This window comes from Equus caballus, chromosome 24 (genome assembly GCF_041296265.1).
Source record: "Equus caballus isolate H_3958 breed thoroughbred chromosome 24, TB-T2T, whole genome shotgun sequence".
NCBI lineage: Eukaryota > Metazoa > Chordata > Mammalia > Perissodactyla > Equidae > Equus > Equus caballus.
This window is the reverse complement of record NC_091707.1, coordinates 56,961,548-56,985,325: the sequence shown is the minus strand read 5'-3', so window position 1 is coordinate 56,985,325 and position 23,778 is coordinate 56,961,548. Positions and strand designations below refer to the sequence as shown.

The 23,778-nt window shown below is 50.0% G+C and overlaps 1 protein-coding gene across 16 annotated transcripts in view; it reads right to left on the bottom strand.

Moving 5' to 3' along the window:
* Positions 1-23,778, bottom strand: part of TECPR2 (tectonin beta-propeller repeat containing 2) — a 100,658-nt gene that overhangs the window by 3,595 nt on the left and 73,285 nt on the right. The window lies entirely within an intron of this gene.

Here is a 23,778-nt window from a genome sequence, read left to right as displayed (position 1 = left end):
CTGGCCTCCAAGGGTCTCACAGTATAAACGCAGGCAGGTGCTCACAATGCGCAAATCTAGGGGAAGGGTCTGTGGGAGTTTACTGAAAAATGCCTGCAAGTTTTTGGTTAAAGTTTTTTCAAATAAAAAGTTTAATTTTGACAATTACAAAAATAAAACCCACAAAAATTGCTGTTGCTATCGTGAGCGTTGTGACAGAGGGAGTGGGGGAGAAGGCACATGGACCTTCTGGGAGCTCAGTCAGAGGAGGGTGGGTGGCAAAGGCCCATCCAAAGGCCCAGGGAGGGAGCGAGGCGAGAGTGGTCACTCTGCTGCTCTAAAACGGGAGGATGACGCCCCCTCTCTGCGTCCCTCAGAGGTCACACTAGATCCTAGGGTCAATAGACGGACACAAGCCTGGCCCTAGGTGGCCGCATGACCAACATGAGCTACTGAGAACAAGGGCATCATTTAGCTCCTGTGATGTCCTCGTTCCTTGTAAGCCCCATGCTTCTGAAGGGAACATCCGGAGGCACCCACCTAGCCTGGCCCAGGCCCACCCCTGGGCCCTGACACCCAACAGGAGGACTCCTCCTGCTCGAGCTGTCCTCCTGTCTGTCCCCTTGTGCAGGTGATGTCCCCTGCTGAGTTGGTCTCCCATCCTTGTGTGGGGCTAACACTAGCTGCCTGGGCCGTGTGAGAATCAAATGAGGAAACCTAGGCCAAAGCCAGCCTTGCGGGGGTGGGCACAATGCTGGCTCGCCCTGCCCTATTCCTTGCTCAGCCCTCATCCACACTCGACATCTCCTGGTCCCCGGGCCACTTTTCATAGGACAAGAGTAAGCCCCTTCAATGTCCTATTTGCCATCCACTGACCGGCTCTGGTTTGTTCCCAGGCTGCTGCCCCACAGTGAGACGAGGCCTCTGTGCCTGCAGGGCAGAGCTGTCGGGAGGGTCTGAGCCTCTGGTCACCGACGGTGCTGACGAGCAACCAAAACCCTAGGGTCTGGCTGGCTGCTCCCTACTGACCACTGCTACCCATTTTTCTGAACCTCACAGTGGCCCCTGTTACATTTCCTGGTCTCGGGGCCCTGCCTTCCTGGTCTGCCTCAACTGGACCCCAAGTCATTTACCCAGTGGACACTGGTTGGCTCCCTCACAGCTGACATGCCTCTCCTGCTCTGTGTTTCCCTCTTCCTGGCTGTGGCGAACATGGTTACACTATAGCCTCATCCCCAAGCCTCATCCACGTGGTGAGCTTCCTGTTACGATGCTAACCTCACACACCTGTGGGGTCCAGCCACCAGCCACTTTCGGGGCACCTTGGGCAGAGGGGGCTCACCTTGCTCCCCCCGCCCCATCAGAGTGGTCAGGGGGCTCCAGGCCTCCCCCAGCACTCACCACCCTGCCCACACTTCTCATCCACCAGCTGCTCTGGGCAGGGGCTTGCTAACTGTTGGCTGAATTAATGGATGAAACACCCTCCTAGGAGGGAGGGGGCACCAAGGCCCTGGCACCGCAGCTCGAGGCTAATCAATCAGATGCTCTCAGCTGATGGGAGGGCAGGGAACACGGAGGATAGCAAGGAGCTGGGTGCAGCAGCCACTCTCGAGAGCGTGGTCACCAGCTGGTTATCACCACTGGGAGCCCCAGACCAGCGTCTGCCTCGTCTAAATAACATCCAATGCTTTCAGAGTTGGAGATATGTGACACTGCCGCTGACATGCTTCTACGGACGGGGAACTTACTGCCTCTCCTCCCAACCTGGGCCTGACTCTGGCTGCTAGAAAATTCTCTTACACTGAGCTCACAGTGCAGTTAGAGCAGCCACATGCTCTTGGCCTTGCAGCAGGAGCCATCTGTTCATTTGTAATGTTTCAAGAGAGAGAACAGGCATCACTCAAAAGCCCCATTAGCAGTGAAGGGCTCTCTCCTCAGCCACATGTGAGGGAACCCTGGCTCCACTCACCAGGCCTGCGGCCACCCAGCCACAGACACCAGGCACAGGGGAATCTCGGGGAGCAGGACAGGTGAGGCCTGACTCCTGCAGCATTGTTGTGGGGAGCTGGGCAGGAAATGCAAAGCTTTTGAAGGATAGTTTAGGATAATCACAGGTACTATCAAGAAATAAGATGTGGGGCCGGCCCGGTGGCACAACGGTTAAGTTTGCACGTTCCACTTCGGTGGCCCGGGGTTCACCAGTTCAGGTCCCAGGTGCGGACATGGCACCACTTGGCAAGCCATGTTGTGGTAGGCGTCCCACATATAAAGTAGAGGAAGATGGGCACGGATGTTAGCTCAGGGCCAGTATTCCTCAGCAAAAAGAGGAGGATTGGTAGCAGATGTTAGCTCAGGGCTAATCTTCCTCAAAAAAAAAAAAAAAAAAAAGAAAGAAAGAAGATGAATGTTCATCGCAGCACTATTCACAATAGCCAAGACTTGGAAGCAACCTAAGTGCCCATCGACTGATGACTGGATGAAGATGTGGTATATATACAATGGAATACTACTCAGCCATTAAAAAGGACAAAATCATGCCATTTGTGACAGCATGGATGGACCTGGACGGTATTATGTTAAGTGAAATAAGTCAGATGGAGAAAGATAATACTGTATGACTTCACTCATATGTAGAAGATAAACAAACAAATAAACACGGAAACGAGAAGAGACTGATGGTTACCAGAGGGGAAGGGGGTGGAGGGAGGGCAAAAGGGGTAAAGGGGCACATGTGTACGGTGACAGATGGCAACTAGACTTTTGGTGGTGAACATGATGCAGCCTTTACAGAATTCAAAATATAATGATGTACACCTGAAATTCATAGAATGTTATAAACCAAATGTTATCTCAATAAAAGAATTATACATATATATATTTAAAATAATAAACAAACAAGATGAGCAACCATGATAGGGGAGGTGGGTAGTGAGGTGTCTGAGTGACAGCAGACGGTCAGTTGAGGAGGTGGCCCTAGGCTCAAGGCCTGAAGGACACGGGGCAGCTGAGGTGAGGGGCCTGCATGCATGAGGCTCAGCAGGAAGTGAGTGTGCTAGGGGTGGGGGTGGGTACATGGAATTCATTCTGCGAGTTCTTAGTGGCCATGTTGTCAAACCAGTCCCTGCAGAGGGTCAGGTACCCGAGATGCTGCTGAGGCTTGGCACAACCCCAGACAACAGTCACAGGCATAAATCAGAGCAGCATTTGAAACCCCGAGTTACCTCCAAGTGTCAACCCCCAGATGTGCAGGGGAGCTCACAGACAGCACCACAGCCCTGCCCATTCCACCATCGCCTGGGTGGCCAGTGGGTGGCAGCAGGGCTGTGGGTGGGCAGTGTACTCTGGAGGGCATGGCTGGCCAGGGGCCGAATCCCCAAGGACCACACACAGAGAGCACCCAGGCCCGCCCCCACTCCTGGCTCTGACGGTGCGGGATGTACTAGAATCCAACGTGTTTGGGCATTTATATTTACCCCATTCCCCTCTGGGCAGTAAACACACCTGTTTAATTTAATCTGTACTTACTTGGCACGGAACTCCCTTTTTATGTATTACAACTATTTCCATCCCATGGGCCAGGGGTTCCGAGGTACACATTTTGGGAAGTGCTGCTCTAGGGCAAGCGGAGAGGACAGGACTGTGTCCTGAGAGCATTCGGAGAGGTACTGCATGTCCCCATGCACACCTGGGCCCAACCGTGTGGGCACCATGCCTGGGCAGTGTGGTGTACGCTTGCGAGATGCAGTTAGAACTCAGGGGCTCTCGGAATGAAGGAGCATCCTAAATCCTTTCCAAGTAAGAACACAGATACTAAAAGCACCCTTGCTCTCAAAGGACTGGGGTGAATTCTTCGGCCCCTCTGAGACACGGGGTCTGTGGCCCTCCCCTGGAATCTGGCCTGTGACTTCTTTCACCAACAGAACGTGGCAGAAGCAAGTGGCTGGCAGGGCCGAGCCTGGTCTTCAGGAGTACCGGCTCATAGCCTGAGCTGTGTGAAAAGTCTGCAGGTGGGAGGCCACATGGCGTGGAGAGGTGTGCACGCGCCCGCCGAGGCCCCAGACGGCAGAGCAGAGAGGAGCCGTCCATGCTGGACTCTGCCCGCATTCCTGACCCAGAGTCCTGACATGTAACACTAATAAACTGCTGTTTGGAGCCACTAACTTTTGGGGCAGTGTGTTGTGGACAAGCAGAACAATGGAAAGATAAAGAAGGTTGTAGTGGGGCTGGGGGACAGGGAAGAAAGAAGTGGAGACCACGACAGGGAGAGAGCAAGAGACAGAGGGTGGAGGAACCTTGGGAGGAAGGGGCGGGCAGGGGAGGAGGGGGAGGAGGAAGAGAACAGCCCACGGCCAGGGCAGGAGGCGGGCACTGCGCCTTCTCTCTCCTCTCCATCCTTGGGCTTCCATGATCTCCTAGATGCCTCTGAACTTAGGACACTTTCGGCTCCCCTGAGCCACTGCCAGGTTTGGGCCTGTCCCAGCCTGCCGACAGCCTGCCCTCCACCAGTCTCTGCCCCTGTCATCAGCCTTTCTGAGGAGGAGGTGGGACCCACCTTCCTGCTTGCAAGGCTCTTACATCTCCCTATTGCCAAGGGAATATATGGAAATTCCTCAGTGTGGCCCCACTCAGCCCTGGGGTCCATGTCTCCTCTGTTCCTTGGCCCACCATTCCCTTCCTGACATGCACCCCTTCTGCATGCCCTCGCTCACCTGGCAAGCTCTGACCCAGCCTGCATGACCCTACTCATGTCACCTCCCCACAAAGCTCCTGGCCAGCCGGGTGAGGGCCCCGGTGCCTGGGTGCGCTTGCCTGGTCTGAGTTCCCTGAAGCCACGTCTGTTCATTTCTGGGGAAGTTGGGAAGCGCTGGGAGGATGAACACGCGGCTCCTGCTTCCTCTGACATGTTGCCTCAGCCCAGCTCTTCGCTTGCTCTCGTCCAATAAAAGGACAACTTTTTATTGAAGGATCACATACTTTCAAAATGGTTCCCAGACCCTAAGTGCACGGCTGGCTGGGTTCTCGTAATCTGCGCACACGTGACTGCACCCAGATCAGGAAGCAGAACACGGGCAGCAGCCCAGGCCCTCCTGTGCACCCGGTTATCAGCCATCCCTGCTCTCCAGACCCCACACTCGAGATGCAATGTCTGGACTTGAACATCCCTCGGATGGAGAACGTGGCACAGAGGATTCACTCTGAAAGAGGAAGTGGCACTCCCCACCTGGAGCGCTTCCCTGAGGCTGGAGGCCTGTCCGCAGGGCGGCCCAGGGAAGGGCAAGGGAAGAGGTGGACGAAAGCCAGCTCTCAAAGGACAGGAGATCAGAAGTGGTCAGAATAAAAGCACAAAGGGACATCAATAACTGCACATCCTTATGGACATATCTTACCAAGTATATCATCCTGCCACATTTCCCAGACTGGGTTCCTCAGAACACTACGCCACCCCCACTGGCAGTGCTCTCGCCAAGCTCTCAGATCAGCTGCCTCCTGGACACCTCCATCTGGAGCCTTGAAATCATTTGTTCAACAAACACTGAGCACCTTCCATGTCCCAGGCCCTGTGCTGGGTGTGGGGGACTCCAACTGCACACAAACCACGCATCTCCCCTCAGGAGTGCCCATGCCACTGGGAAGGTGGGCCAGGCACACACACACCAATGTCGGATGCTGTAACAGGGAGAGGGGTCAGGGGAACACTGGGGCATGAGGGCCAGGGGGCCGGGGGCCGGGTGGGATCCCTGGCCCTGACACCCAGGGAAGGCATGCCGGGCAGGCCCAGCAAGTGCAGAGCCTGGAGGCTGGTGCAGGTTTGGGAACAGCAGGAGGCGGGAGCCCAGTGAGCGGCTGGGTGAGGTCAGAGGGCCGCAGGGCCATGGCGCTGCTGCAGGCTAAGGTCAGAAGTGAGATTTCATGCGGAGTGAGGTGGGAAGCCACTAGAAAGTTTTGAAAACAGGAAGCTGGTGCAGTAATCCAGGTGGGAGACGGTGGGGTGGGGGACCTGAGAGGAGGCTTTGCACGGGAGCCCACGGGATCCGGGGGAGGATGGGCAGTCTGGCTGCGGCAGGGCTGCTCTGCTCGACTCTGGATCCCTTCAGTGAGGGCGCCAGGCCTTGCGAGTGTGCAGCACACTTTAGTTGATAAATGCAAACATGAGCACCAGGAGCAACTGAACCAGAGAGGGAAGCCAGGGATATGCCTCGGGTGAAAGAAAGTGATGTTCTTTTTGAGAGAAAAACTAATGCTTGAAAAGCTGGTGAAATGGGGGTTTGCACAGCTAAGTGCCCTCTCAGCTGAGTGCGGGGCACAGAGAGGCCTGGTCTGCTCTGGCCCTGCCTGCGGGGTCTGGGCATGCCACGTGAGGCTCACGAGAGATGCCTGCAGACACGGACAGACCAGGCAGGGCTGGACATCCGCCAGTGATTATTTTTCATTAGGTCAGAAACAACGAAAATCATTGGAAATAAAAGCAAATGACTTCATCCTCTTTCTCTGGAGAAGGCGGCTTCGCACAGGTCTCGATGACTCCCAGTAGGAAGGGGTACAGGATCCTGGGAGCAGGGAGTCCTGCTCTGCATGTTTACTTAAAAGGAGCACTAACAGGTCCTGCTGTGGCTGGCCCACTCCGTCTTGTCGCCGTGACTCAGTCCATTAGCAGCCTCCCTGGACCTGCGCTGTATTTATTTTATGAACTGAGGCTTTTTTGTAACTGCCACCTTTGGATTTGCTCTTTTGTTCACTGACTACTGTTTACTTTTTTGCAAAGCACTGATGTAAGTACAGATGCCTCCGCTAGGACAGTTAGAGTACATTCTTCTCGCGCCTTCTTCTAAAGGCAAAGGAGAGCTTCTGACTGAGCCTGGGGCCCTGTGAGAGGCCGTTGCTCAGCTCCCGGGTGGCACCAGAAGCTGGGGGCTGACCATGTCCTCATTAAATGACAAAACCAGCACCCAGGGCTTTCAGACAGAGTGGGCATTGCGTGGGTCCCAGCAACCTGCTGGTGATCTAACAAGCGCCCCACCCAAACGCCCTGCCTTTCCACAGGCTCGCCCGGGAAACGCGAAACCCAAAAAGTATAAAGGAACGGTAAAAAGTAACTTTAAGGGCACTTACTGTTAATACTTTTATTTATTTCTGCCTTTCTTCCTATGTAAACTTCTTTATTTAAAAACATCTGGCTAATATCATTTTGTGCTCTGCCTTTGGCTCAGTTCACACCAGCCCATCACAGCTGTGATTCCCACACTGGCTGCTCGCGCCAATCAGCCGGAGGGCTTTGAAAAATAAAGATCCGGGGCGTGTCAGGTGTTCTCATGAGGGCCCAGGCCGCTGATGTACAGTCATGCGTTGGGGGGGGGGGGGGGGTCTTTGAAAACATTTTTAACTGACCAGATAATAAGAGAGAGAAGTCGTGAGCAGGATGACTGGGCAGTGGTATCAAATGTTACTCAGAGGTCAGGAAGAACACAAAAGAAGGTCATTAGCACTCCCTGGAGACCTGGAGAGGGGAGGGGACAGTTGGGGCCATGGAAATCGGAGTGCAAAGGGCTAAGAGGTGAGACGAGAACAAAGCTGCTGTGGGTCTACTTTGACAAGCGGGCTGGCTCCCAGAGAGGAACAGGATGACACAGGAGGAAGCAGAAGGCCAGGGCAAGGGTTATTACATCTCCAAGAGAGGAAGAGGGACAAGTGATATCCCGGTGCCACTGGGGAGAGGACAGGGAGGGGAGCGGAGGCCTCAAGGCCTGGGCCCAGTTCCACCTAAAAGAGTAGATGCCTTCTCTCTTGTCACAGGAAGGGGAAGAGATAGCACAGGGGAGTTGTTAGGCACCCCCTCCCCACCAGCCCCACAGGCTCCCACCATCCTCTGGGACACTGGGATCATGGCCCTGACGATGGCACTGTGTCTCCTCCAGGTGTTTTAGTCACCCTTGTTTCCTGAAGGACAATCAAACAGGAGGCCCCAAGGAATGTTGGTTGGTTGAAGTGGAAAAGGAAGATCCAGAAACTCTCACTGATTGGTGCTTGCCAGCCTGCCAGCCAGCCACCTAGCAGCCTGCCCATTCATTCATCCATCATTCACCTCTCATCACTCATCCCAGCCACCCAGCATCTACTCATCACCCATCCACACATCATCCACCACCCACCTACCCTCTCATGCCTCCACTATCCTTCTATCAACCACCGACCCACCATCCACCTACCCACTAATCCATCCAACAGATATTTACTTGAGCATCTACTATATGCCAGGTACTGTGTCAGGTGCTAGGAATCAATTTTGGTGACTCCTGGATTATAAAGTGGTGAGAGAGGGGCCGTCCCCATGGCCGAGTGGTTAAGCTCACCTGCTCTGCTGCAGCGGCCCAGGGAATCACTGGTTTAGATCCCGGGCACGGACATGGCACCATTTGTTGGGCCACGTTGAGGTGGCATCCCACACGCCACAACTATAAGGACCCACAACTAAAATATACAACAATGGGGGCCGGCCCCATGGCCAAGTGGTTAAGTTCACGCGCTCTGCTTTGGCGGCCCAGGGTTTCGCTGGTTTGGATCCTGGGCGCAGACATGGCACTGCTCATCAGGCCATGCTGAGGTGGCGTCCCACATGCCACAAGTGGAAGGACCCACAACTAAAAATACACAACCATGTACTGGGGGCTTCGGGAGAAAAAGGAAAAATAAAATCTTAAAGTGGTGAGAGACAAGATGTTAATAAAATAGTCACACAAAGAAATAAAAGACTCAACAGGTAAGAGCTACAAAGGTGAAAAACGAGGTGCGCTGAGAGCACATAACTGGGAGATCAGACCAGAAGGTCAGGGAAGGCTGTCCTAGGAATTGACGGCTAAACAGAGACCAAAGAATACCCAGGAACGAACCAGGAGGAGATGGCAGGGAAGAGTGCGCCAGGTGGAGCAGCAGCACATGCAAAGGAGGGAGCGTGGTGGCATGAGGGGATGGCAGGAGGCCAGGCGGCTGGAGTGGGAAGGGCAGGGCCGTGCTGCACAACGTTTGTCTCCTCAGCAGGTCGCAGGAAGGTCTGCTGGGCTGCGTGGCTCTGAGATGAAAGGTGCTCAGACAGAGAACTTTGGAAAGGTACCCAAGGGCAGATGGTAGGAAACAGAATGCAACGTACCAAAGGCTTCCCAGCTGAACTGAGGACTCAGTGGAGGTCAGATGGGCACACCATCCGGCCTCTGGAAGAGAAGGGGTTAAGCGGGAGGCAGAAAAAGACAGGCACCTGCGTAAGGTGATAAGGCAGCAAAGGGTTCCACAGATGTCACCCACCCTCTGCCACCCACCCTGAGAGCTCCTGAACATGGCCCAAGAAACACTGTGTCACAAATGTCAACTGGAACAAGTCCTGGTGACCTTACTGCCAGTGGTCAACCAGGGCCATGATGCCAAGGGGGGCTAAACAGGAAGGGGTCCATGAAGATGCTCCGCACATGCATAGGCCATTTTCAAACTAGGAAACCTGCTCTTGCTGAACCAAGTCCTTCCAGAGGGAAGGTGAGTAAGACCAGGTCCCGTGGTTCTTAAACCTTAGACTCTGCAGGATTCATGATGTGGAGGACTTGCTAAAATAGCACATTCCTAGGCTTGGGGCCAGCCCTTCTGCATCAGACTTCCGGGCTGGGGCCCATAAATGACCTTCTAAACAAGCACCCCAGGTGATTCTGATTCAGGAGGTCTGTGGGCTGCCTTCTGAGAAACAATGCTCTACTCTTCTGCCAAGAAGCAGGCAAGGCAATACTACCCAAAGGAGTCCACAGATTTCAATGCAATCTCTATCAAAATCCCAGCTGGTATTTTTGCAGGGATGGAAAACCCAATCCTAAAATCCATACGGAATTGCAAGGGACCATGAATGGCCAAAACAATCTTGAGAAAGAACAGGTTTGGAAGACCCACACTTCCTGATTTCAAAATCATTATGAAGCTACAGTGTGATACTGGCATAAGGATAGACACATACATCAATGGAACAGAATTGAGAGTCCAGAAATAAATCCATACAGTCAAGTGATCTTCAACAAGGTTGCCAAGATCATTCAATGAGAAAAGAGCAGCCTTTCACTTTTTAACAAATGGTGCTGGAAAAACTGGATAGCACACATGCAAGAGAATGAGGTTGGCCCCTTACCTTACACCATATACAAAATTAACTCGAAATGGATTGAAAATAAATGCAAGAGCTAAATCTGGCAGTGGTTTCTTAGATATGACTCCAAAGGCACAAGCAACAAAAAGAGAAAAGATAAGCTGAATTTCAGTAAAATCAAAAACTTTTGTACATCAAAGGACACCACGAAGAAAATAAAAAAACAACCCATGGGAGAAAATATTTGCAGATCACATGTCTGATAACGGTCTGGTATCTAGAATAAATAAAGAACTCTTACAACCCAATTAAAAAACAGGCAAAGGACTTGAATAGACATTTCTCCAAAGAAGATACACAAATGGCCAATAGGCACATGGAAAGATGCTCAACGTTAATAGTTATTAGGGAAATGCAAATCAAAACTATAATGCAATACCACTTCACTAGGATGACTACAAAAAAGAAAATGGAAAACAACAAGTAATTGGAGAGGATGTAGAGAAACAGGAACTCTCACACACTGCTGAGGGGAATGTAAAATGGGGCAGCCATTGTGGAAAACAGTTTGGCAGTTCCCAAAAGGTTAGACACAGAATTACCATAGGACTCAGAAATCCCACTCCTAGATGTATACCAAAAGAACTGGAACAGGTTTTCAAACAAAACTACACGAATGTTCATAGCAACACTCTTCACAGTAGCCAAAAGGTGGAAATAACCCAAATGTGCATCAACTGATGAAAGGATAAACAAAATGTGGTCTATTCATACAATGGAGTATCATTAAAATGGATAAAAAGGGGGCTGGCCCCCTGGCCAAGTGGTTAAGTTCACGTGCGCTTTGTTGGCTTGGGGTTTCACCGGTTCAAATCCCGGGCGCGGACATGGCACCACTCATCAGATCACATTGAGGCGGCATCCCACATGCCACAACTAGAAGGACACACAACTAAAATATACAACTACATACTGGGGGGATTTGGGGAGAAAAAGCAGAAAAAAAAGAAGATTGGCAACAGTTGTTAGTTCAGGTGCCAATCTTTAAAAAAAAAAAAGGATAAAAAGGAAAGAAATACTGATACTGAAACAACATGGATGAACCTTGAAAACATGATGCTAAGTGAAAGAAGCCAGTCACAAAAGGCCACATATTGTATGATTCCATTTATATGAAATATCCAGAAGAGGACAATTCACACAGTGGTTGCCAGGGGCTGGGGGAAGGAGGAACGGAGAGTGACTGCTCCTGGGTACAGAGTTTCCTTAAAAACTGATGAAAATGTTCTGGAAGGACACAGTGATGAAGGTTGCACAACCCTGTGAATGTACTAAATGCCACTAATGGTAAATTTTTTGTATATTTTACCGCAATTTTTTTTAAAAGAAAAAATTGACAAGCCTTGGTTGTGATAGTGCTAAGTTGTTTTGCAAGATGTTATCACTGGGGGAAACTGGGCAAAGGGTACACAGGATCTCTATTATTTCTTACAAATGCATATGAATCTGCAATTATCTCAATAAAAATTTCAATTAAAAAAAGTAGACAGCCTAAAAATTTGGCTTATCCATACTTAAAACCATAAAAATGAAAAAAAAAAAAAAGAAGTTTGCAACTGTAAAAGGGAATAAGTAAGGAATTTAGGATTTAAAAATCATTTAGAAATGTTAAAAATTATGTATAGTCTTGGTGTGCCGCCAAAGATTGTGTGCGCGTGTGCACATGCACACCTGCTCCTGCTTATTTTATTTTTTTTTGAGAAAGATTAGCTCTGAGCTAACTGCTGCCAATCCTCCTCTTTTTTTCTGAGGAAGACTGGCCCTGAGCTGACATCCGTGCCCATCTTCCTCTACTTTCTATGTGGGACGCCTGCCACAGCATGGCTTGTCAAGCGGTGCCATGTCCGCAACCGGGATCCAAACTGGCAAACCCCGGGCCACCAAAGTGGAAGGTGCGCACTTAACTGCTGAGCCACTGAGCAAGCCCCTCCTGCTTATTTTTAAGTGTCCTTTAAAGTTGAGTTACAAGGCAGGTGATGGGGAGGAAGCCACACCCTCTTTCTGGAAGTACCCAGTGATTTAATTACAGACATCACCATGCTTTGATATTTATAAATCAAAGGGGCTGCTCAGGGCTGTAAAGTTTTCCTTAAACAAGACCTCAAGGGAGGAAAATACCAAGCTGCTATCCCATGTTCTCAACAGACGAACACTCAGTACTAATTATTGTGAACAAGTAAGGCTGCATAAATAAATATTACAGAATAAACCATTACTCTTTCTCATCAATCAAGAGATTCTCCAGACAGAATTTATTTTATGCACTGAGATCTTGACTAGACATAACAAAGTTCAAGTTAAGGAGTGACATTTTCACGTGATGGACATTCCAAACTGCTACTGCAAAGGCCCTGCTGCTGGGCTGCCCCTGCCCACTCGGGGCCCACAGCGACGGTCCTCAGGTTAAGGGGTTCATCTGACTTGTCAGGCGTAGTAAAAAGGCTGTCTAGCTTAGATAACATGAGCCAGAAATGTGACAGGTTCTGGGTTTCCTGGAATCAAGACAAGCTTGTTTCTGAGTTATATACAATACTTGTTCACTCTGGCTTCAATTTTCTCATCTAGTGTATTTCCCCAAAAAGTTGGACTACAGCCACGAGGTAAGTTGTGCTAGGACCACACACTCCTAGGAGAAAGGATTCTGGTAACCACAGACAATGGAAAGCCTGCAGCCGATGGTTCCGGCTGCCTGTTACCCGCACCTCCACTGGTGGAAGCCACAGGCAGAGAAAGTGTGCAACCCAGAAGTTGTCCACCCCTCACCCAGCGATTTTCACCAGAGTCTGTTTTTGATTTGGCTTTATGAGACCGCATGCTCACGAGGGCAGGACCGTGCCTGGGTTGTCCAATGCCTCACACAGTGCCTGGTGCACAGTACGCTCTTTGTGTCTCGTCATTTAGTGTGCGAAGGCATGAATGTCAGAACTCAGCCACTTGTAGTGTGCTACCTAGATCACTTCAGGGGGCTCCTAACTGTCTCCCCACAGGCAAACCATCCTACCCGGGGCTGCAGAATAATCTGTGCCAGGCACGTGACTGCCTTGCACGGTCAGCCGCAGTCCTCCTTGTCTGCAGGGTAGCCCCCACCCCTGTAGCACTCCACCCTCCACTAGCGGGCATTACCCTCTGTTTCTGGACTCATGGTTGGCTTGGTCCCACAGCACTGGGCTTGGGCTCTAAGCAAAGAGGGCTCTCACCTCACCTGCCCAGCTTATTTACACTCCTCTGCCTGGACTTCCCCTGGCAAGACTGCTGATAAAACCCTCCCTGTGCTGCAAAGCCCAGCACATGAACTGCTTTCTTCCTTAGCCTTCTGAAGGACCCCCTGGCCCCATGCACCAGCCTGAAGGGGCCCCTATCCAGGACCATCCCAGTGCGCCCCCCACACCTCACTCCCTTCTAGCCTGGGCAGACTTGGAGGAAATTGGAAATGCTTTTCATTTTCACAAGCAGTAGAGCTCCAAGTGTGACAGGATTTCACAGAGCCCCTGCTCAAGAAATGTTCGTGAAATTGGCATTCCAGGGGACAGCAAGGCCCAGGTAACCCCAAACAATAATTTGGAGTGGGGGCAGCACAACTAACTCCAGGCGCAAGAGAAAATAATGCCTCCTATGAACGAAAACATGGCTTTTCTGTTTCAAAGGCTCTCCAAAAATGATTTTGGGCTGAAAGGGATCCTGGAGACCAGCTAAGCCCAATGCCCTTACCTTCTGGGTGAGCAAACCGACACTGAGAAGTGAGGGGACCTGCCCCTTGCAGAGCTGAAACTGGAACTGAGGTGTCCGGGAGCTCGACCAGACTTCTCCAAACTTATAGGAGGCCAAGCCTTTACACTAAGGAATAAACACACGCATACACACACGCACACATGCACACACCCACACACACTTCCCTAAGCCAGAATGTGAACAAATCCAGGCTAAAAAAAAAAAGAAAATTTCACAGCCAAAGGACATGTTTATGTAGACAGATCATTTTGGAATAGACCTTACGTGAACTTGGATAAAATTCAGCAGGAACATTGCAGCAGCACCGAGGTGGATTAATCAGAAAGGCTGCAAAGCAGCACAAACCACGCTGGAAAGACGCCTTCTGGAAACAAGCCCTCACCCAGAGGCGCTGTGGCCATCAAAGTGGGCAGCCGCGCTTTCTAGATGCCTTTCCTTCCCTTCCAGGTTGTCTCCCTCCCCCAGCCCTCCATTTTAATTAACCTTTAATCCACCCGACATCGTGAGACATCGTGAACTGCATTTGCTCTCGAGGATTCAGCGTGTGCACCGCGCCCCCGATGCTGCTCCAGTGACGCTCGCAGGGGCCATGAGGCGGCAGGTTGTTTGGTCCTTTGTCACACGGCCCCCGTGGCGGTACTTTCTGACTGGCATTTGGTCTTTTCAGTTCTTCTGTATTTTCCCCTATTGCAGATCCCCTTCCTGCTTCTGGTCTACTCCTCCTAATTTCAGATAAGCTTGCAGACCAGACACCAGTGTTAACAGGCCTGTATGTAAAGCACCAGCAGGTTCTCAGGCGAGTGTGGGCCGAGGAGTCTGGAGGCCTGGACACTGCCATCTTTTGCCTCCAACTCAGCATGTGCCCTGGGGCAGATCCCCTCCCCCTGGGGCTCTGTGTCCTCAGCTGGAGGGTGAGCCAGATGACCTTGAGGCCCCTCTGACTGGGTTTGCACACTCTGACTGTGGGACACGGCAGGTTCTGGCGGCCCTGGGGCCGGTTGTGCCAAGTCCTGGGTCCTCACTGCCCGACAGACTAACAGTCATCTGAGGCCCGGGGAGCCCTGGCTCTGCAAGCTGCCCTGGGACTCCTGCGGAAGGCATTGGGCAGTTTCACAGGAGCAGCTCTGCTGTTATCTGTCAAACACATTTGCCTTAAGTACAAGATTTTATTTGAAGAATGAGTAGTACTACTAAAAATGTTTGAAAACTGCTAACCTGGCTGAGTGAAGCCACCGAATCCTGGGTTCTGGACAAGAGGAAAGTTCCTCTGCTTCTTCCTTCTTCTAGTCAGTGACTGCAAAGCCAGAGGTCTTCTCCCCTAGTGAGTCCTGCACGGCTCCAGCAATTTCCTAGACCTCCACCTCTGGTATGAACTGTGACTTCAGAACCAGCAAGACACAGCATCTGCTAATTGCAGGGGGATGTTCTAAAGAAAAATGCTCAGAAACAGGTTTCCTGGGCAGCTGTCATGTTCTGTTCTTCCTAAGCAAGATGTGGCAAAGCCGAATGTGGCTACTCTTTCTGTCCACCACTCGAGACCCTGTCACTCATCAGCCTGGACGACTGTGCCCAGCTGTGGCCAGGGTTGCTGTGACACGGGAAGACTGCAGACACCTTATCCCAGCTGCACTGGCCCCTAGTGTCTCGGACAGCTCATCATACCTGGCAGCTGCTCAAACCGATGCCCCAGCGCTGGGCCCTGCTCACGGGCTGCTGCATGGGTGGGTTCTGGGACTGCCTCTGCGGAGGAGTGAAGCCCAGACAGTGAAAGTCCCCAAAGGTGACCTTTTGGCTTGTTCCTCCAAGATCACATGCAGACCCCTCCTGGTGCTCACAGTTCTTTTGGGACACATACACGTCAGCTGGGACAGGGTCCCTCGGTCTTTGTTTTAACGACAGGGTCATCCAGATGTTCGAGACTGACAAGGGGTCTGCTGCGGGCTCAGGCAGCCCATCTGCACCCTGGAGGGCCTTCACTGGGAATCACAGCGTTCCAGAGCAAGACGTTAGGGCCAAACATCCCAGAGAAGGGCTATATTTCTTAGGAACAGAGTTTGAGGAAAGAAAGCTCAAAAATAACAGGTGTTCAAATGGAGCTACAGGGAAAAAAGGGAACATGGGAAAAAAAATCAAGGAAGTGGCAAAAAAACATTTAATTTTCCTCAAAATGGGGCTGTTACATCCAACAAGAGCATTAGACATCATTTTTGGAGTCCCATCCTTTCACTTGTGGGCAGCACAGCCATGTTCATCAAACACCTCAGTGTAACAGGGAGCCCAAGCAACACCTCCCCACCACTCAGAGATGTTCTTAAGAGTCAAGGGGAACGGCCAGGAGGAAGTGGACACCCTCTGAGGATTTGTAACACGAGAGGCGTGAGCTGGAAGGGATGACTGACACCACCCATGGTCCTCAGCATTAGGAGCGGCAGAACCACCCGCCGGGGCTCCGGAACCCCAGAGCCTCCTGAGCAATGACAACAGAAGGATCGCACATGTCTACCTCTGCACTCCCTTCTGGGATGACACTACAGTGAGAGAGAGAGAGTTTAAAAAAAAAGTTCAAATCTCACAAGGAAAGGGAGAGTGACAAGAGAAAACAGCCATACGCCTCTGGAAGCTGGAAAGTGGCGGGTGAGTGGTAAAGGACTTGGAGGGCCCGCAACGCTGAAAGCCAGTGACCGCAGGAACTCCCCAGCCAATAGCCACAGCCCAGCAGATCACCGTGCAGGAGCCGCAGTCGACAAGCTCCACGCATGCTCTCAGGGCTTCCAATAGCCTTCTGTGCCCCACTCTTACTACCACGATCGTCAACATCTAAGGAAACCTCTACCATGGAGAAGACAAGAGAGAAAACAGACAACTCAGGGACGTGGAGACAGTGCAAGAGAAGAAACTTCAAACATCCTTGGGGACAAAAGAAGATTTGACAACCGTGAAACAAGAGGAACTTCCAGAAATTAAACTGTGATCACAAAATAATCCAACAGAAGGTTTCTAGGATAATGCTGAGAACGTCTTCTAGATAGTAGGATAAAAGCTTAAAGAGATAGAAAACAGGAGAGAAAAGGTGAGAAAAGTGGAGGGCAGCTTAGGAAGTCCCTGGTAAGACCCCGAGAAGCAGAAAAGAGGGAAACAGGAGAGGAAAGGCAGGAGAGGATGGCCAGCAGGGTAACAGGACGCATCCCAGAACAAAGGCCATGGGCTCCAGGCTGAAAGGGATCGCTACACAAAGGACAAATAGGCCCTCCCCCAGGCACATCACTGTCTATCTGTTCTCAGGACACTGGGAACAAAGAAATCTTACAAACTTCCAGAGAGAAAACAGGTCAAATATCAAGGATCAGGCATCAGAAAGGCTTCAGACTTCTCAACAGCAATACTGATGCCAGGAGATGATGGAGGAAAACCTTCAAACTTGTAAAGGAAAATGATTTCCAACTTACACTGCTGGACCCAGCCAAGGTTCCAAGGATTAAGGTGGGCAAGACTTTTCAGACATGCAATGTCTCCAAGTTATCTACCATGAACCTTTCTCAGGAACTGGAGGATAAACTCCACCCAAAAGAAGAAAGAAGACCTGGGATCCAGGAGAGAGGGGATCTAACACACTAGGGAGGCAAAGGGCGATCCCAGGTAGACAGGATGACCAGGCCTGACCGGAGGCAGCCAAAGCATCCGGGAGCGATGTCTCCAAGAGGATGAACTGGGTAGAAGCTGATGTGTCCAAGTGTATGGAGAGGAAATTGAAACAACTGGCAAATCTGGGGTTGAATGTGTAAAACCATATAGAAAATTAGATGGAAAAAGCAGACAATTATCAAGTCCAGGGAAAACAGAGCTGTACAGATAAGAAAATGTAGCGTAGTGTACTCCCTGGTCCAGCTGTGAAGAGTATGTACCCCATCACAGTACTGCAAACGCTGAGCAGAGCTGTGGCTATGGGAGGATGGAGGCGCATGCTGGGGGGTCAAGGTGATGAAGGAGCTCCACATCCTTCTCTTCTAGCAGGAAGTCAACTGAAAACACCTAGAGCTAGAAGAGTCGAGAAATATCTCCTGTTAAAAAGAAACAACAGGCCCAAAATGGAGTCACTTGTGCTAAGTCTACGTCAGCAAACCAAGACTTAATACCTAAACCTAACTGCAGTTTCAACCTCTCCCAGGAATGTGACCTTTAACCAGTCAATCAGGAATTACCTGATCAGCACTAGTAAGGTAACCTGTCTGACAGGCCTCTGCCCTTCCCCCAAAGGAAAGTGACCTTGCCTGAAATAATCCTTTCTTTTGTTTCTGACTTCTTTGTCCCATCCCCTTTCTGCCTTTAAAAATCTTCCATTTTGTACAGTGCCTCAGAGCTCTTTTCTATTTGCTACACGGATGCTGCCCAATTCATGAATCTTCTCCAATTAGATCTCCAAATTTACTCACATGAATTTTGTTTTTCAACACTCCCTAAGCACTTATTCAGGGATATGAAGCTAAAAGAGAGTAGTTCTCCGGAGAGGGGGAAATGGGTGGGGAGACTTGTTTCTTGTAGCACACCTTGTAGAACTAGCTGACATGTTAACCTAGGTACTTACATATGTGACTTTGATTAAAATAAAACCCAACCAACCAAGAGGTCCAAGCCCCACTCCAGACCTGCTGGCTTTATGTCCAGGGGAGGGACCAATGCCAGGACATGCCTCAGATGGTCCTCAGGTGGATCTGATCCTTCACTTTAATGGTCGGGAAATGAAGGGCCAGTGAGTCTGGGTAACTTTCCCAATGTCACTTGCTCTCGTATGGAAAAAAAGAAGTATTAGTTCAGGTTCTTTTGACTTCAAGTGACAGATTCTGCCACTGGAGGGGATAGTCGTGGCTAGCAGGGCTCCAGCGTGCTGCTACCTCCCCGAGCACTGTACCCCACTGCGGAGAGGGGAGGCTCTCGCCGCTCCTGGGGGAATGCCAACAGGCCGCCTTCCCGCTGAGATTTCAGAGGGGGAAGAAACACGATCATGCTCCACCAAATCAGGTCCCATGAGTCCCCGATCTTGGAGGAAAGTTTTCCCTCCATTTCATATGGACAAAAAGTATTTCTGAAGGAGTATTTTAGCTTTTTTGCTATGCCGAATCTGTTGGAAAGTAGAGGAGGTGAATTAACGTTTACTACGAGTTTTCCTTGTGCCAGGTAGTTTATATACATTATTGAATTTCCCCCCAAATTTTATTATGAAGAATTTGAAACAGACCAAAAAGTTGGAAGAATTCTACAGAGAATACCCATACACCCACTACCAATAACATTTTACTATACTTGCTTTTTCATATATATCCATGCGACTGTCTATCTGCCCATCAATCCATCTTATTTTTGGATGCACCTCAAGTAAGTTGCAGACATCAGTGCGGTTTCCCCTAAATACTTCAACATGCCCCACCACTGTGCAGGGCCTGGCGGTGCAGGGCAGTCCCATCCAGGGAACACTCTTGACTACTACAGTGACACACACACAAACTGACTCTTAAAGCAGAAATTCCAGCCCTGTGCTTACAGAGCGGTGGGAGTAAGCTGGGGAGGGAAGTGTGGCCAGGGTCTCGACGTGGTCAGAAGGCTCTCACAGAGGCAGTATTGGTCAAGCATGGAAAGGCAAGCAGGAATGTGGCAGGCAGACAGGACAGAAGGGTGTCTCAAGCCAAGGGACTGTGACACAGGAGCAATGACCAGAGAGGCATCATTATGTCAGAGCAGAGGGTGGCTCACGGGCAGGCTGGGCCAGGGCAGCTTGTCCCCAGTGCAGGGCCACTGCAAAGCCTGAAGCCGGGCTGAGCGGCCTGGTCAGACTGTTTTAGGAACGAGCCTGCTTGGAGGATGTGACACAATCCCCTAATTATAAAAAAGACTTCCTATCCATTATAGGACAATACAAAAAATAGAGATAATATTATAATCACTTATAATCCCTTGATCAAAATAATAATCTTTGTTGCAGTTTCTTTGAGGTATTTAGTGGGATTTTATCATTTTTTGTTTTTGTTTTTTTTACAAATTTGGAACCACACCATATACAGCATTTCAGAGTACACTGGGAGCTCAATAAGAACCATTAACCGGGTGAGTGCAGGGGGCCCTGGGCGTTGCACACACGTGGTCCTTCATCCCGGCGGGAGCTGGGAAGGACAGATGGCCCTCAGGCCCCGCACAGGAGGCCAGGTAACATTTCCAGTAAGTGGCAAAGGCCAACTCCAAAGCCCTAAAGCCCCCATTCCACTTGGAACAACTCTCCTCATCAACGCTCGCCAGCACACGACTGTCAACGGCCTTTCAAAGCAGATGCTTAATTATTTACAGTAACTGTCACGGTAGTAACTGGCTAAGTGGACTCTCCACCACAAGGGCGGTGCCACATCTGCTTCATCCCCTCACACAACTTCACCACATGAAAGGAACACAGTCAAGTTTTCACTCTTATAAATGTACTGTGAGCATCTGCCCGGGGGGAATAAGAACTCTTCTGGGAGGTAAGGTGTAAGAGTTGTAGCGGATTTCACTGTTTGAATACATCCTACTTTAACTCAGCCCCTTCACGACAAATCCTTGGTAACATCTCCCTTAAGGAGCAGAGACCTCCCGGACACTAACCATGTAACTAGCAATGTTTCTTTTTTCTCTTATTAGAAAACAGGGACTCTTGAATGTGTTTCTGTCTACTCTCTGGCACGCTGTGCTCTGTGCTCCCTGTCCCAGAAGACGGCCACTCCCACTGCCCAGGAAGGATGTGCTGTGCTGGGGACACCATCCAGAGAAGAGGGGACTTGCTGTGGAATGCCGTCCATTAGGATGAGGAGAAGGATTTAACTCTCGGTGTCCCAAATGAGGAAAGAGGGCTCTCCTTTAATATTCACAAGGATAACTGCATTTTTATTTCAGCAGGAATATGAATCATCAGAACACCCCAAAACTCTCAGAAGCAGGCACTCGGTTGTACCCACAGAGCTTGGCTTTGGGGTGTGAGTGCCCCCTTCCTGCTGCCATCTCAGTCTCCTGGTATGGGTGACCGATGCCAGATCAGTGGGTGACAGCAGAGGGTGGAAGGAGTAAAAGTGACATCAAAGGTTGCTTAGCACTGCCTCAGGTCAGGAGTAAAGAGAACAAATAGTCCTCTCACTGCTCTGTCCTGGTGTCCTGAAATGACGGCCCATTTTCATGATTCAGTGGCGGGCCCAGTTCAGGCAGGGGTCTCCTCCATTACTAACACGTCTCTGACGAAAGCATTCCTGTGGTTAGGCGTGAACTTTTCTACAGATCTCGATGTGCAAGTTACAGCAAGTTCTGCTTCCATCGGCAGCACGTGGGAGCACGCATTCTCCCAGGTATCGTCTATTATCACATCACGTTTGTATATTTATTGTATGTTTGTTTTGTCCATATAACTAAAAATACCTAAAGCAGCTGAATTTCTTTATCTTCTTTTATTTTAACAGCTTTCTTGAGATTTAATTCAAATACCATACAACTCACTCATTTAAAGTGTACAATTCAATGGCTTTTAGCATATTCAGAGTAGCACGACCATTACCACAGTCTGTTTTAGAACATTTTCGTCACTCCATAAAGAAAGCAGTCACATCCCATTCCTCCCTTCCCTCAGCCCCCAGTAACCACTACTCTACTTTCTGTCTCTTTACATTCTATTCTGGACAGTTCACATAAATGGAATCAGACAATATGTGGCCCTTTGTGACCGGCTTCTTTCACTTAGCATGTTTCTAGGGTTCATCCATGTTGGAGCATGTGTCAGTTCTTCGTACCTTTTAATTGCTGAGTAATATATCATTGTATGGATATACCATATTTTGTTTATCCATTCATTAGTTGATGGACATTTTGGTTGTTTTCACTTTTTGTCTATTATGAATAATGCTGCTATGAACATTCGTGTACAAGTTTCTGTGTGGACATGTTTTCATTTCTTTGGGGTTATAACTAGGAGTGGAATTGCTGGGTCACATGGTAACTCTGTGCCTTCTGTGGTACTGCTTCACTGCTGTCCAAAGCAATTGTACCATTTTACATTCCCACTTGAAGCGCATGAGGGTTCCAATTTCTTCACATCCTTGCCAACACTTTGTATTAGTTGTCTTTTTTACTATATAAAGCAGCTGAATTTAATCTTTAAAATGTTAGTTTGGCCATTTGTCAGTCATATTAGTCTTGGTTTTCCAGGCAAAGCTGTAACCCAGGCAGAGTAAACGATGGAGAACGGATGCAGGCAGCCCACGTAAGAAGAGTTGGCTAGAGGAGCCGGCCCCGTGGCCGAGTGGTTAAGTTCACGTGCTCTGCTTCGGTGGCCCAGGGTTTTGACAGTTCGAATCCTAAGCGCAGACATGGCATCAGGCCATGCTGAGGCAGCGTCCCACATGCCACAACCAGAAGGACCCACAACTAAAAATACACAACTATGTACCGGGGGGCTTTGGGAGAAAAAGTAAAAATAAAAAAATTCTTAAAAAAAAAAAAGAAGAGTGGGCTAGAGCCTCCCACCACGTGAGGTGAGGGCATGGGGGTTTAGGAAAGAGCAGGGTCTGCTCAGGAGGCAGAGGGGAGTGTATGGGTGGCAGAGAAGATGGGTGTGAAAGAAGAGGTGGTGCCAAGCTGGGGTGGGGCGGCCACACCACCCTCTCCTTTTACTCGCACATGGCGCCCACAGTGCCATGAAACAGCACATCGTCAACCGTGCTTGCTTAGAGCCACCTCTCATCTGGACAAAAAATTCTCTAACTGAAGAAGCAAACTCCAAAAAACAGATGCTAAACACAACTATAAATATTTTCTCCAAATCCTTCCAAACGTTAGCAAGTCTGAAAAGTGAGTCATTTGTTTTGAGTACTTTGTTAAAACTTCACCTCAAAACTACTACAGGAGGGAGCTTTTACCAGAGAAGAGAACAGGAAACAGAAATAGAGAAACTCTTGCTAATTTTAAGCTTCTGTTGCTTCATTTCATTGTGCCCTTTAGCATCTATTACCTGCTTCCATTTGTTGCAACTGCAAACACATCCTATGTGCACACCAAGAAGCTCAAGTTGAAGAATAAATAAAAGGAAGTGGAAAGAAGTCGATTATGCTCAAAACATGTAAACGCCATTTACATTCTAAAACTTGGAACCAACCAAACCCTCCTGACTTTCTAAAACCTTTTAAGGAAGCTGCGTCTCCCCTCCCACTGCTGGACTCACCTTCTCTGGACTCTGCAATTCTAAGACACGGCTAGGCTTCGTCCTAAAACACCACGTGTGAGGTCACTGCGTCTGTGGCGGCTGCCATGACACAGTGCTCCGTCATGGCTCCTGCAGTCAGAGTCCTGGCCCAGGCCCTGGTCCTCAGCACCAGGGTTGGGGTGACACACACCTGGACTCCAGCTCTGACACCTGCTAGCTATGAGGCCTCTGGCAACTTCCTGATCCTCCCTGAGCTGGGGTTTTCTCAGATGGGGACAGGAATAATCACCTACTGGGATGTTGTGAGGGCTGGATGGAAAGACGAGCAAAAGCCCTTAGCCTGGCACAGGTGAGGGCCCAGCAACAGTACCTGTGGTCACTTCTGATCTCAGCAACTAAGTGATCAGTCCCAGGTGCCCAGGAAAACCAGACCCCACTGCAGACCAGGCTAAGATGGCGGGCCTGGGTCCCAGTCTAGGCTCTGTCACTCACTAGGGTTGTGGTGCCAGACAGTCTCTCAACTGTCCTGAGTAACGTGCTTCCTCTGTCAGCAGGGAGAACCACTCCTGATTCCTCCTTTGGGGTAAACTCAGGGTTGGGGAGAGCACAGTGCATGGAAAAGCATAGTATAAAAGGCCCGTGCAAGTGTAGAACCAGGTTTTTTTGTCACAGAAACCAATTTGAAAAGCATTCATTA